Source organism: Balaenoptera musculus, chromosome 4 (assembly GCF_009873245.2).
Source record: "Balaenoptera musculus isolate JJ_BM4_2016_0621 chromosome 4, mBalMus1.pri.v3, whole genome shotgun sequence".
Classification (NCBI taxonomy): Eukaryota; Metazoa; Chordata; class Mammalia; order Artiodactyla; family Balaenopteridae; genus Balaenoptera; species Balaenoptera musculus.
Window position 1 is genome coordinate 74,817,098 of NC_045788.1, and position 16,127 is coordinate 74,833,224.

A 16,127-nucleotide genomic window follows, 5' to 3' on the forward strand; every position below is an offset into this window, starting at 1 on the left:
GGTTTGAGAATTTATTCTAGACCTTTCCGGGCACAACAGTTAACTGACTGATTTGTAACAACTACAACAGTAATACTGTTATCTCATCAAATCTCTCCAAGCTGAGACAGGTACTAAGTATGAGTATCATCTTAGGAAATAGAGTGTTCCAGGAAACCGAGGGTCATCATTAGTGCGGCAGAGAGGCAAAATTTAAACCCAGATCTGACTCCACTGCACATATATTTAATCTTATTCCCACATCTGTGTCTACTCTATGAATTCTGTTAGCCTCTATAATTATTGTAAAAAGGAACATCAAGTTGTTAGTCTATGTGACACTTCAAATAGACATTTATATATAATTTATATGTTATTAAATTTCAATGCTGAAAACAATCTCAGTCTCACTAATCTTACAGATAAGGCAATGAAAGCTTGTATATGGGAAATCCATGGTCACAAATCAGTTAGTCATAAAGCTAGGACCAGAATCCAGGCACCTCTACATCTCTCCAGGGTTCTGAACCAATGCTTTCTCTTCAGCCCTGAGGCATTAAAAACTGCCCATAAGATTGGTATCTGGTTTTAAGTCACTGGGAAGACAAATGTGTCCTTGGACACTGCAGGAATAAAGTTCCCTGGTATGTCCAACTTGCTTCCTAGATCAGAAAAAATAATATTCTGAGGCTGATTTTACTATGAGATATTTTTATTTTTTTCGTTTTGTTTTGGCTGCACCACGCAGCATGTGGGATCTTAGTTCCCCGACCAGGGATCGAACCCTCACCCCCTGCAGTGGAAGCATGGAGTCTTAACGACTGGACCGCTGGGGAAGTCCCACTATGAGATATTTTTTAAATAGAAAAAAATACAGAAAAAATGTAACATCCAAATACCCACCACCTAGATATGATAAGTGTAGACATTTTTGCCATATTTGCTTCAGTTTTTTTTTAATCTTTCTTTTAATTGAACTATAGTTGATTTACAAAGTTGTATTGGTTTCAGATGTACAGCAAAGTGATTCAGTTATACATACATATGTGTGTATATATACATATATATATAATATATAATATATATATATATATAATATATATAATCTTTTTCAGATTCTTTGCCATTATAGGTTATTATAAGATATTGAATATAGTTCCCTGTGCTACACAGTAGGTCCTTATTGTTTATCTAATTGATATACAGTAGAGTGTATATGTTAATCCCAAACTCCCAATTTATCCTCCCCCATCACTTTCCCTTTTGGTAATCATAAGTTTGTTTTCTAAGTCTGTGAGTCTGTTTCTGTTTTGTAAATAAGTTCATGTGTATCATATTTTTTTAGATTCCACATATAAGTGATATCCTATGATATTTGTCTTTCTCTGTCCGACTTACTTCACTTAATATGATAATCTCTAGGTCCATCCATGTTGCTGCAAATGGCACTGTCATTCTTTTTTATGGCTGAGTAATATTCCATTGTGTGTGTGTATACACACACACACACACACACACACACACACCCCACATCTTCTTTATCCATTCATCTGTCGATGGATATTTAGGTTGCTCCCATGTCTTGGCTATTGTAAATAGTGCTGTTATGAACACTGGGGTGCATGTATCTTTTCAAATTAGAGTTTTCTCTGGATATCTACCCAGGAGAGAGATCACTGGATCATATGATAATTCTATTTTTAGTTTTTAAAGGGATCTCCATATTGTTCTCCACAGTGGCTGCACTAATGTACATTCCCACCAATAGTGTAGGAGGGTTCCTTTTTCTCCACATCTTCTGTAGCATTTGTTATTTGTAGACTTTTTCATGATGGCCATTCTGACCAGTGTGAGGTGATACCTCACTGTAGTTTTAATTTGCATTTCTCTAATGATTAGCGATATTGAACACCTTTTCACGTGCCTGTTGGTCATCTGTATGTCTTTGGAGAAATGTCTATTTAGGTCTTCTGGACATTTTTTGACTGGGTTGTTTGGTTTTCTGATATTAAGCTGTATGAGCTATTTGTATATTTTGGATATTAATCCCTTGTTGGTAGCATCATTCGCAGTATTTTCTCCCAGTCCGTGGTTGTCTTTTAATTTTGTTTATGGTTTCCTTTGCTGTGCAAAAGTTTTTACATTTAATTAGGTTCCATTTGTTTATTTTTGCTTTTGTTTCTGTTATTCTAGGGGAGAGATCCAAAAAAATATTGCTGTGATTTATGTCAAAGAGTATTCTGCGCCTATGTTTTTCTCTAGGAGTTTTACAGTATCCAGTCTTATGTTTAGGTTTTTAATCCATTTTAGTTTATTTTTGTACATGGTGTTAGAGAATGTTCTAATTTTGTTCTTTTACGTGTAGCTGTCCAGTTTTTCCAGTACCACTTATTGAAGAGACTGTCTTTTCTCCATTGTATATTCTTCCCTTTGTTGTAGATTAATTGACCATAAGTGCATGGGTTTATTTATGGGCTTTCTATCCTGTTCCAGAAAAGGCTCTTGATAAAATTCAACATCCCTTTATGATAAAACTCTCTCCATAAAGTGGGCATAGAGGGAACATACCTCAACATAATAAAGGCCATATATGACAAACCCACAGCCAACATCATACTCAACAGTAAAAAGCTGAAAGCATTTCCTCTAAGATCAGGAACAAGATAAGGATGCCCATTTTCACCACTTTTATTCAACATAGTTTTGGAAGTGTGAGCCACAGCAATCAGAGAAGAAAAAGAAATAAAAGGAATCCAAATTGGAAATGACATGATGCTTATATATAGACAATGCTAAAGACACTACCAGAAAACTCCTAGAGGGGCTTCCCTGGTGGCACAGTGGTTGAGAGTCTGCCTGACAATGCAGGGGACACGGGTTTGAGCCCTGGTCTGGGAAGATCCCACATGCCATGGAGCAGCTGGGCCCGTGAGCCACAACTACTGAGCCTGCGCGTCTGGAGCCTGTGCTCTGCAACAAGAGAGGCCGCGATAGTGACAGGCCCACACATCGCAATGAAGAGTGGCCCCCGCTCGCTGCAACTGGAGAGGGCCCTCGCACAGAAACGAAGACCCAACACAGCCAAAAATAAATAAATAAATAAATAAATAAAAAAAAAAACAAAAAACTGCTAGAGCTCATCAATGAATTCGGTAAAGTTGTAGGATACGAAATTAATATACAGAAATCTGTTGCATTTCTATACACTAATAACAAAATATCAGAAAGAGAAATTAAGGAAACAATCCCATTTATCATTGCATCAAAAAGAATAAAATAAATGCCTAGGAATCAACCTACCTAAGGAGGCAAAAGACCTGTACTCTGAAAATTATAAGATGCTGATGAAAGAAACTGAAGACAACACAAACAGATGGAAAGATATACCGTGTTTTTGGATTGGAAGAATCAATACTGTTAAAATGACCATACTATCCAAGGCAATCTACAGATTCAATGCAATCCATACCAATGGCATTTTTCACAGAACTAGAACAAAAAAAAATTTTAATTTGAATGGAGACACAAAAGACTCCAAATAGCCAAAGCAATCTGGAGAAAGAAGAATGAAGCTGGAAGAATCACACTCCCCGACTTCAGACTATACTACAAAGCTACAGTATCAAACACAGTACAGTAAATGCTTACTCTCATTTTCTGTACTTATCTCCCTGTGGACTGGAAACATAGCTCACAAACCTTCACCATCTGTAGATCGCACATTGAGTAGCACAGCTCTCAACTCTAAAGCATGTATTTCAAGGTGGAACTGCTGGGTTTTAGTGAATACACATCACCAGCTTCACTAGGTACTGCCAAATTGCTCTCTGATTTACTCCCACCAACCGTGTGTAAAAGTTCTCATCTTCCTGTATTCTCCTAGGTATTTCAATATGCACCATTAGTACATAATTTTCCTCTGGAAAAATTAAATGTGCTCTCCCTAACCCAAAATACCTACTTCAAAGAATGAAGTTGAGATGAAATAGAATGTTTCAAGGAGAAGAAATAAAAAGGTAAAATCCAGTGCCTCTAGACCAATAGGAAATGCATCCTATAGTTGATTTCTCAGCCACAAACTGGAAAAATAGGAAGCTTGGCAGGGTAATCCATGAGGTTGGAGGTCCACCTTCACAGACTCTGAATTGCATGAGTTGAATGAATTCCCATGATTGGTCATGGGAATATGAAGATACTAATGAAATCAAGAAAATCTAAATAAATAAGCCAACAAACAACAAACTCTTATCCACCAGCAGACTTCCATACTATTTTTTATCCATGCTTCCTTCAATTCCCAAGCCACCTCTCTAAACTGCCCAATTTCTTCCTTAATACCTAAGAATAGAAGACATGATGCATGGTCACAGAACACATTCCAAAGCTTTACCAATGACTAGAGAATTCTTGACACCAACACTCATCTTTTAATGATATTTTGTTCAAGTTGATTAAAAGAGAAAACTCTGCTGGTATAATTTTCCTGCCCTGATTATATGATTCAAGAATAATCTACTGGTGCCTACTCTATGGATTGCAACAGAGAGATGGCAGCACTGGACAGACACTCAGGCCTCTGTTTCTTCATCTACAAAATGGACAGATTAGACAGAGTGCATTCAAAGCCTTGCTCTACCACTGGCTAGCTCTGTGACTCTGGACCAATTACTTGATCTCTGTGTATCTTCGTTTTCTCATCAGTAAATGAAGATAATATTAGTATCTATCCTATAGGGTTGTTATTAGGATTAAGGAGTTCATATTTGTGAAGTACTTATAACAGTGTCTAATTGCACTGGAAGTACCATCTAAGTTAAATAAAAATCAATAAAACCATAACTATCTCCCCTAGTTCCATGTCTGTGATTCTATTCTGTATCTTCCTTCACTCCAACTGTATGTTCCTCTAAAGGCTAGACTAGATAATGTAAGCCATTTTTAGCCTCAAAGTACCTCATGAAAACAAAGAAAAACTTAAGGCTACCAGTTGCCATTCTGCGTTACTCTCCCATCCCACTTCAAATAACCACTCCTACGATCAATGCCTGAAATCTCATTGGAGAATAAGGTAGTCACATCCTTGGGCTACCATGTCATTGTTGTCCACCCTCCCACCATTAAGAAGTTTAGGCAGCACAGGTTATTCCCTGGAGATGACATGTGTCTCTTTATCTACAGGATATCTATCCCTCAGAATGCGAGCTTCTGATGGGCTTGATGACCAAGCAACTAAACAGCTGTTGATATTAGGGTCTCAGATACCATCATGGGGTTAGAATAAACATGTCAATGTTATTGGCCTAAGACTTGGGACAAAGGCTCCATAATTTTAGGTATTTTAATCACAGCAGCACGTTTCTAAGCAGCACAGGAGATGAGAGCTGTCTGCTTGACATAAAGATGAAAATTGGAATAAAGCCCATGAGAGTTTACACACTGAACACACCCTAATAAGTCCATTGTCTATGTCAAACATTCTTTTAGTTGGGAAGCCCTTCATTAGCAACCAAAATATAAGATATTTGTGTACCACATGCATAGTAACTGAATATACTAGAAATTTTTTTTTCCTTCCACAGTGGCATATTGTTTATGAAAACTTTCTTTCTTTTGAAATGTATTTTTTAATTAAACATACTGCTTTTACAACAATCTACAATTTGTATTTTGGTGAGGAATTCCTGAAACCTCTTCATGATGTGCATGAATATACTAGAAATTTTTTTTTCCTTCCACAGTGGCATATTGTTTATGAAAACTTTCTTTTTTTTGAAATGTATTTTTTAATTAAACATACTGCTTCTACAAGAATCTACAATTTTCATTTTGGTGAGGAATTCCTGAAACCTCTTCATGATGTGCATGAATATACTAGAAATTTTGCTCATTTATAAATTCAATTTTCTTTCTAAAATGTTTTGCCTCATATTTCTTTCACTTTTTATGTTACACCTAAAAAAAGGCTTCTACCCTTTTTGGTTTCATGTTAATTTTGTAAAACTATTCTGAAAGAATACATTGTGTACAAGTCACCACAGAATGCAAATTTAGGATATGGCAAATGCCTTATGGCTGCATCCACAGGACTGATATCTATTATTTTTTCTAATCACAAAATATTGGTTCTGCTTTCTTTCCACTGACCTCAAAGTGAGTTGAAAGTAAAGAAGGACCACATGTCATAGACAAAAAGAGAAAACAATTCTATTAGTTTTGTGGGTTTAATAGCCCCGAAGACCAGGAGTGGTGTCCTTACAAGTGCTAGGCTGGGACCCCATAGAGTTCACATATGCACAGATGGCATCCAAGGTTTTGGTGGACTATGAGTACCCCAGATGCATAACTCACTAAGCTGGCCCACCATTTCCTACACTGACTTCAAAGGCACAACTCAAGAAGGAAAACTCATTTCAATCCATTCTTCTGGAGTTCAGTGATGGTATTCAATCACACCCCAAAGGCAGGTCGTCCACATACTGTATTATGTAATTGCTAAAAGATAGGGGGTCTAGTTGTTCTTTATTAGTCATACCTCATCATCCACCATCTAGTTGGACAATAGGTCTATAAAAGTCTCCCTGGTATTCATCATAATATTGTATTGGAAGCTTTGACTCCAGTAGCTGATATCAGAAGAAATCACAAAAATTCCTAACATCACTAGATATTTACAGAAAAGTCCTTTAAACTCCTGTTCTTTTGTCTTGCTTTAGCTCCAATGATACAAGAATCATTGTAAACATCCTTATTGCTCTCCATGGCTTGAGCTATATAAGGTAAATGCATTTCAATACATCTGTCTGAATAGATTATATACCCAAACATTCTTGTTTCCTTTGGCTTTCTATAAATAATTTACTTAATATAAAAATCATAGAAGTATCGCACATACATTTTTTTCACACTGGAAATTGCACATCTAGAGAAGGGTGTATGATGGGAAGGTCAGGGTGAAAATTCCCTGGGTAATAAATCCATAAATTCAATTGTTTGTAAGCATGGAGAGCACAAAACCTACAGTAAGTATTACTACATCTTTCATGATGTAGGAGAAGGGCCCTGGCAGGCCTTTTAGCAGAATGCTTAGCAAAGCCAATCTCCTGGTTGCACTTTCAGCTGAGGTCCTGAGGCTATGTACCACCAGTTACCTCGCATGGCTGGCTTCCCTGAAAACCACTTGGTTGCCCATCTTGGTGTCTGGGTCACTTGGTGCCAGAAGAAGGATGCTATGGTGACAGCAATAGGACATGGGGGAGGGGGAGAATCAGCCTGGTCCAGAAACACTGTCTCTTAACACTAGGAAACTTGTTGCCCTTGCAATTGCTCCTACCACAATGTTAGACTAAAGCTGGCAAACATCTTGCCTCAGGATATTCCTTCCCCCATCCCTTAGCCAGATTCAAGTCTCAAATGCATAGTGCAAGCCCCTGCCTCCTGCTTACTGAGCCATAGCTTTTACACACTTAGTTCAGGAATTTCTTCTCCAATGAGTCCTTTGCCAACTCACCATTCTTTTTTTTTTTTTTTTACTTAATAGATCTTCATTGGAGTATAATTGCTTCACAATACTGTGTTAGTTTCTGTTGTACAACAAAGTGAATCAGCCATATGCATACACGTGTCCCCATATCCCCTCGCTCTTGTGCCTCCCTCCCACCCTCCCTATCCCACCCCTCTAGGTCATCGCAAAGCACCGAGCTGATCTCCCTGTGCTATGCTGCTTCTCACCAGCCAACTCTTTTACACCCGGTAGTGTATATATGTCGATGCTACTCTCACTTCGCCCCAGCTTTGCCCTCCCACCCCATGTCATCAAGTCCATTTCTCTACGCCTACTTCTTTATTCCTGCCCTGCAACTAGGTTCACTCTACTCAGGCTTTATGGGTTTTTTATACATTTTTTAACATCTAAATCTCTACGATTTATAATGTCTGTGTCTGATTTTTCCCATTAAACTAAGAACACAAAATGAAGGACCACTCTGAGTCCCAAAAGCACATTGCATTAGGCTCTATCTTACTTTATTCCTACTTATTGGTCCCCTTCTCTTCCCTATACTGCTGTTCCTATCCTGGTAGCATATGCACAGAAATCTGAACCACAGGGACAATTCCAAATCCAGTGGCATCCATATAGGGCAGAAAGCCTTTTCATCTTCAGAGCCCATTGACATAAGCTCTTCACATCAAGATCTTTTCCAACAGACGAAACAGTCTCCATGAGGGTGAAAAGTCAGCACCTCTGGCTTTAATCTAAATGAACTCTTCAGAATTCTGTTCTAATTCAGTCCAGATCTCCCTTGACTACTGCTGGCTCCTTCAGTGCCCTGTCCCCACCCTCCCTGCTTTGCCTTCCATCAGGATGCCACTGGATGCAGAGAGTAAAATGAAGTTTCCAACTGCTTGTCCTCAGGTCTCCTTGGCCTCAGCTTCCCCTGTGTAATCTTCTCTCTGAGCCAGAGACAGAGGGAGGAGCAACCTCAAAGGGCACTGAGTCCGTGCCCTCCCCCCACCCCAGACAAGCACATCCTAAACATGCAAGGCCAGTGCTATGACAGGCTGTCACACTGGATCACGTGATTCACTAGTCCCCCTAGTTGGCTTTAGAAGTTAAGGGCTAAAAATTCTCTCTCTACGTTCCAGGGGTAGATTCTGCAGCTTGACATGTCAGGTCAGGCAAAAGTCAGTGAAAGCAGCTCTGTCACCCTTCGGAGAGCAAGTACTCCAGATACTATTTCCATCGATATGCCGGTTTCATTCTCTCAGACTTGTCCACAGCCTCTGGAGAGGAAATGAACATTGTTTCCTAAACTGTGGAGTAGGGAACTCTCCTAAAAGGCTTCTGAACTGTTCAAAACATCACCACCCCAGAAGAGTGTGGTAAAACTTTCCAAACTGAGACTGAAGAAAGGACACGTCATATTAGTATAAAACCTAAATACAGAATTTTTATTTAAGTGATGGGCTTGTAATAGGGCTACAAGAATCAGTGGATCAGTAGGAACTGAGGTCACCGGGGATCTGTTTTCTTCTATAAAGATATCATGAGCACAGGGAGGTCTTCTAATCATGACACACGGTAACTGTCAAGTCCCAAGGCTGGGGAAGGTGTCTTCTTCTGCCCTCTCCTCATATGCCATCCTCCCAAGCGCATGCCTGGCAGGGAAGTCAAATTTCCATGGTAAAATAGGGCCACTCCTGAGTCCAGGATGTATCCACACTGGAGCTTTCCCCTAGGCCTTCAAATAAGCCCTCAAGTGGGTTAAATGTAAGCTCTCTAAAATAACTTACCCTACTACCTTACATGGTAACATTTTCCACTTTTCAGAATGTGTGAACATAAACAAGTTCAGCTCCAGTAATACCCACAAAGCCTCAAAATAACATTATACAAGTTACTGTATATAATTGAAGACTCTCTCAGAGAATGACCAAGACTATCTTTCAGTTTTTCTGTCCTGCAAGCTAATTCTTCATTCACAAAGATTTCTGCAAGAATATTTCTCTTTCCATTCCTGCTGTCACTGCCCTAATTCAGAGCTTTTAAATCCACTTGCTTTAACTATGTAAAAACCTCCAAGTTGGTTTCTCTGCAGCTAGTCTTTTTCTCTTATCCATTCGACATCTCTCTGCTACCAGAACAATTCTATTGCTTTGGGCAAGTCCCTGTTCAAAACTTGATTAACAAAGTCTAACTTGTCAGCCTGCCATTTAAGGTACTCCGTGTTCAGGCCTGAGCTCACCTTTCCAGCTCTCTGAGCTTCCACTCTTTGATAATCCAAGGTTCTCAAACTGTGGTCCCCAGACCAGCAATGTGACCATCATCTGGGCCCTTGTTAGAAATGCATATTCTTGGGTCCCACTCCAGAGGTACCGGATGAGAAACTGTGGGGGTGGCCCAGCACTGTGTTCTAACGAGCCCTCCAAGTGAATCTGATGTACGTTAAAGTTTGGAAACAACTATTCTATTTGAACCACCTGCTTTAGGCTAATTATTCAGTTCACTGCACCACCCATGTTGCATTTCTCATTGCTCAAACCATTCTGCAGCCTCTCGGCTTGTCTAAAGCCTACCTAGGACTTCTTAGATGACTAAGCCCAGCATGTTCTCCTATTTCTCTGGGAGTACCACTCGTACCATTCACTTGGCACTGATAAATGCTTGTTTATGTACCTTACCTCCCTAACTCTAAGGAAAGTCCTTGAGGACAGAGATGTCCTCCATCTTTGTATCCCCAGCACAAACTCTTCAGTCATAGAGGAGCTCATTAAATGGCTGGTGATGAATAGCTAAGGACAAAGCAAGAGAAATCATTGGAGTCTGACTATTTTTAGGCCCAGAGACCTCTAAGAAAAAGTCAATGTTGCTGAGGCTCTCATCTCTAAAACTTAGCAACGTGAATATCAATATAGGCTCGTGCTTCCTGTTCCTTAAGATGTTCAAACTGTCGCCCAGTCAATTAAGATGGGTTAAAGAAGTTACCTGTTTCTTTTCTGCAGGACTTCTAGGAACCTTTAATATGCTAATTAACATGCTCATGTAGATGATGACTCTCCAAAGGGAACATTTACCAAATTCTATTAATATGTTGTAGAAAGCAGTGTGGCTAGCTAGCATCGTTCTTGGCTATTTTTCCATCTCAGTCTGGAATACAAAAGGTGAATCGACTCCTGAGGATGGTATCCTGACAGCAGGGTTGACAGTCAAACTCAACCTCTTATGAACACCGAAGTAGGAGATGAGTTTATAGTCCAGGCCAGTTATTTTTGGCTATGTGCTATCACATCAGAGTCTACCCAGGAGCCAGTGGGAAGCCTGACCTGGATTCAACTTATAATGTGCCCTTCAGTAGTAACCTTAACCAAAGGCAACCATGCCAGGCTTAATTATAGAGGTGGAGGGAAAGAGTTAAGCAGGGTATCACAGGAACATTTAAGCCTGTAATTAAGTGCTACTTAAGTGAAAATGTCACAATGGAAATTCTCCTAGAGAACCTGAGGGAAGAAGAAAGAGGAGGAAACTGCGTATCTGGAGAGAGAAACAGGTTATCAGTGGCTGGGTTTTCAGGGTCCTCTTTTAGGAAACTACATTTTTTTGTGTAGGGGGTAGGAAAGAAAGTGTTAAGATTTAGGGTCTCCAGGACTTAAGGCAGCTTGAGACCCTGCAGTCTTAGCCTGGCCCTGCCTCTCCTAAGGACCTGGGCCAAGTGAGTTTGCCTCTGGGGCCTTGCTGCCTGGCTTGGGAAAAGTAGCAGGCAAACATGACTGTGTTCAGTCTGGGCCTCCCAACCAAGCCCAGGCTCTCCTTCTACATTCCCGCCTGTGTTCTTCATTCAGCAGCGCCCTCATGGTCCTCTCTGGCCTCTCTGGACCCAGAGCACAGATGTACACTAAGGGTACACTAAGGGAATTCATCCCCAGGTTGATGGGGATAGGAAAAACCACTGTCTGGGTTCTTCCTATCCCCACCAACCTGGGGATGAGTTCACGAGTATGATCCCGTTGGCATCATTTCTTACAAATTTTTTATTTTGACATAATCTCAGATTTAGAGAAAAGTGCCAAGATTCGTACAAAGAATTCTTACATCTCCTTCACCGAGATTTCCCAACTATTAACATTTTACCACTTGCTTTTTCTTTTCTTTCTCTTTCTGAACGGTCTGAGAATAAGTTACAGAGAAGATTCCCCTATATCTCTATATACTTCAGTGTATGGCCCCTAAAAACAAGGGCGTTCTCTTACATAACCACTGTATAATTAGCAAAATCAGGAATTTAACATTGATCCTCTACTTTGTTCAAATGTTGCCAATCATTCCTATAACGTCCTTTATAGAAAAAGGTCTTATCTTTCATGACTTGGACATCTTTTATGAGTACAGGGTAGCTATTGTGTAGAATATTCTCTCAATTTGGGTTTGCTGGATGTTTAGTTTTTTGTGTGTTTTTTGTTTTAAATTTCTTTTGGCTGCGTGGGGTCTTCATTGCTGTGCACGGACCTTCTTCAGTTGCGGCGAGCAGGGGCTACTACTCTTCGTTGTGGTGTGTGGGCTTATCATTGCGGTGGCTTCTCTTGTTACGGAGCACGGGCTCCAGGCGCACAGGCTTCAGCAGTTGTGGCACACGGGCTCTAGAGCGCAGGCTCAGTAGTTGTGGTGCACGGGCTTAGCCGTTCCGCAGCATGTGGGATCTACCCAGACCAGGGATCGAACCTATGTCCCCTGCATTGGCAGGCGGATTCCTAACCACTGCGCCACCAGGGAAGCCCCTTGCTGGATGTTTTAACATCCAGCAAATTAGAATCTGCATTTTTGCAGGAATATCCCTGAACACAATGTACCCTATCAGGAGGCACATAATATCAATTTGATCCAATTCTAGTGATGTTAGCTCCGACCCCCTGGTTATGGTGGGATCTGGTCCTGGCACAATTTTCTCATCCATCAAGTTAAACTGCATACATGCTTACTACTGGTGTTTTCGAAGTCTGGTATAAACCAACTGTAAATGATGTTTGAACATAATTCCTAGGTAAAATACCCAATTCCATTCATGAAACAATTTCCTGATCACAAATATGAGAGAATAATTTTCTGTTCCACTGAAAACAGACTGAACAATGTATAATTAAAATAGTGATTATGCTAAAGGCTAGAACTAGATTTTGTTAAAATTTTGTAAGTTGTGCTTTATTTGACATGCTATTTAAAGTTGACTTTAGCCTTGTGGGTATATAAAATCAGTCAAGTTGAAGTTTCCCAGGAGTTCCTTCTACAGATCTTGAAATTGTCACTGAAAATGATACTGGAGGTTTTGGGGGAGGCATAAAATTCGACTAGCTCTGTTAATTGTTTCCAATATTTTACTAATAAGTACAGAAATATCATCATGACAAAGAGCGCTGGTTGTTCTAGTTTGAGCATGTTGGCTGACCAGCTAAGAAGGCCAGAGGCTGAAGAATGGAAACATGATTCTAAGATATTGGTAGACAGTGAGGCGTCTCCTGTCTCACAAGTCAGAGTAAGAGTGTTAAAGGTGGGAGAAATGGCAAGTAAGTGATAAGGGAGTAACCAGTGAGAACCTCAGCTGGCCCCTAGGGCACAGGAAAAGCTAGGTAGAGAGGCTGGGTTGGGACCATACAGCAGGGACCCGGGAAGGGTCATTTCCTAATTATTCCACATAGGTTATTTGCATAATTGGGACCAAGAACTCCCTTTAGCAGGCATTCACTGCCTTTGGGGCAGGTGAGACAAGCTGACACCTTGTCCTCTAGCCACAAGCTGGTTCTTGAGACTTACCAGTAGTAATTCAACTTCCCTTCAATCAGTGAAAACATCCGAAGTGCCCACTGGGCTGCTGGGGAACAGAGCACTTATTCACACAGGGCAGGGGTCAAAGCTCAGACGTCCTTGGGGATGAACAGGGAAGGTGAACATGAGAAGAGTTTGGATGTAGGACAAACAGGAGAGGCATGGAGTGGCAAAATGGAAAGTGCAGGTCTGCTAAAGACATTCATATTCATGTTTTAAGAAAGAATCCAAACACTGCTGCCAAATACCACACACCTGGGACCAAAGGCCCAAGGGCTGCTACTCCGCCATGCCTGTCCAGTGGTGACAAGGCCATCTCCTCATTACTAGAGCTGGAACCCCCAGCTCCCTGATCAGCAATGATTGGGCTGGGGTACCGTCCAGCGCCCCAGATATCCTAGAGATATCCTTTGCAAGAAAAATATACAATTAGACTATTTCCATAAGAATGCCTCTTTCCTAGAAGACTGCCTAGACCCTGCCCCACTATGATGGCTCTCTTATTTCTTAAGTGCTGGGTCCTGCAGGCTCGATTTATGTTTTATATTTGAAGACATTGTATTATTACTCATTCATTCAACAAATGTCTGAGTGCTGTCTACGTGCCCAGTGCTGTTCCCAGTGCTGGGCTACAGCAGTAAAGGAGACAAAGTCCCTGACATTTGGAAGTTGACATTCTAGTTGGGGTGGCCGTGGGGCCAGATAATAAACTAAGAAATGAGTTAGAAAAATTTCCAGTACTATTGAGCAGCATTTGGAGAAATAAACTGGCTAATGGGCTGGAGAGGGCCTGTATAACTTCAGCGTGAGCAGCTGGTGACAGTCTGTCTGTGAAGTAGGCTGAGACCTGAATGATAAGCCAGAACCAGCCATGTAAAGACGGGGAGAAGGCCTTCAGCCAAGGGCACAGCCTGTGCAGAAGTCCTAAGGCAGAAAGGAGTCTGGGATGCTCAAGCTACCCGCAGGAAGTTCTTGTGGCTGCAGCACAGTTGGTGGGTGGACAGATGTAAAATGAAGTTGGAAAGGTAGGCAGCGGCTAGACTCCAAGCCTTGCAGGCCATGGCAGGGAGTTGGAACTTTATCCTAAATGCAGCGGCAAACCTTCTGGAGGGATAGGTGATAAGACCTGATTTACTTTAATTGACAATTTTTAACTTCTGTTTGGTCCATGTTGTATGGTTTCTCATGAATTCGAATCACCTTTCCACCAAAAATCACCTTTTCTTCCAAGAGGATTTGGGGAGAAACATCTGACCAAATATGGATGAATGGGAAATATCAAGATATTCAAATCTGGCCTATGGACAAAATACTCCGTATTCAGCTCACACACATAAGGCCATCCCAAACCTTCCTGCTGTCAGTTTGTGTTTCTGATACCTACATATCCCCTGATCTTTGAATTATATTCTTCCTGCTATGGTCTAAGGCATACTAATGCAGCTGTAGGTGATATTATCAATGAGATACGTTCCCCCCTCTGATCTTACTGATCTCTCTGCCTAGAAAGTTCCTCCCCCAGATCCCACTTGGCTCATTCCCTCTCTGCCTTCAGGTCTTACTGAAATGCTACCTTCCCTGTCTTCCCTGACCACTCTCTTTAAAATAACATCCCACCCTTTCATGCTGACACTCTCTATCCCCTTTCTCTTTAATTTTCCCTGTAGCACTTATTCTCATCTAGCCTACTGTATTAACTTTCTTTTAATTTTCTGTATTCTGATGCTTTGATACCTGGGGCCTTGTTGACCCTGGAGGAGAAGCCCCTCTCAGGGTAGGTTAATTCCTAGAGATAGGAAACAACTTGCTTTTGATTGTGCATTTCATATGCAAACCCACCAATCCAGAGCCCATACCTCCAGCCAGCTTCTTTAGCAGGCTCTCATTTCAGGCCACTATCCACCTGCCCTAATCATCCCAGGGCCAGGTACCAGAACACTAGGACAGCCCCTACAATCCAGAGCCTGCTGAAATTATTCAAACTAGCCAATCCAAAACCTGATTACCCTGATTCACCTCTTAAAGGCTTCAGCCCTCTAGTTCCTTCTCTCTCTCCCTGCAACCAATCTCAGTGTTTTCTCCCATGGCCCCATGTGATGTGCTGCCTTCCTCTTGGGAACTGTGAGTGACAGAGTATCTTTTCAGGGTAATCACTCCTGATCTCTTGGCCTCACTGAACCTCAAAATTTTCTATTAATACACTACATTTAAAAATACCTACTGTAGAACTTATTTATTTTCTGTCTCTCTTACTCCCCTCACTAGAGTATAAGCTCCCTGAGGGCAGGGAATTTTTGTCTGCTTTTGTTCACTGTTGAGGTTCTAGCACCTAGAAGAGTGCCTGACACAGAACTAAAACACTCAATAAACATTTGTGGGAAAAAGATTTCATAGAAAGTGCTCAATAAATATGTTCTAAATATTAAATGACTAGAAAGGAAGCCAAGGTGCCTGTCTGTGTGTGCATGGATAAATACGGAGCCAAGCGGGAGAGGGACACGTCCTGGGAGCTGACTTCCAGTTCTACCTCTTAACCTTTCTGAACCTTGATTTCGTCATCTATAAAATGGGGATAACCAACACCTACCTCTGAGATCATAATACTTACTTAAATAATGAAAGGTTATTATATAACAATAAACAGTAATGACAGTGACTGTTGAATGACAATAAACAGTATTGTGTTGTAATACAGTAATGCCCAGTGAGCCTAAGGCCTGCCAGATAGGCCAGCCCTGATCCTGTGCCATCAGACTGCTGTGCTTTGAGTCAACTGATGAACGAACTCTCTCTCACTTTCCTTCCCAGAACAGCAGCAAAGGGAAAATGCACGTCC

The 16,127-nt window shown here is 41.0% G+C and overlaps 1 protein-coding gene and 1 pseudogene across 5 annotated transcripts in view; both read right to left on the reverse strand.

Annotated features, from left to right (window-relative positions):
* The window catches only part of KALRN (kalirin RhoGEF kinase), a 655,634-nt gene that overhangs the window by 73,400 nt on the left and 566,107 nt on the right, over positions 1 to 16,127 (reverse strand). The gene's annotated exons all lie outside the window — the stretch shown is intronic.
* Positions 6,241 to 6,804, reverse strand: LOC118894461 (annotated as a pseudogene).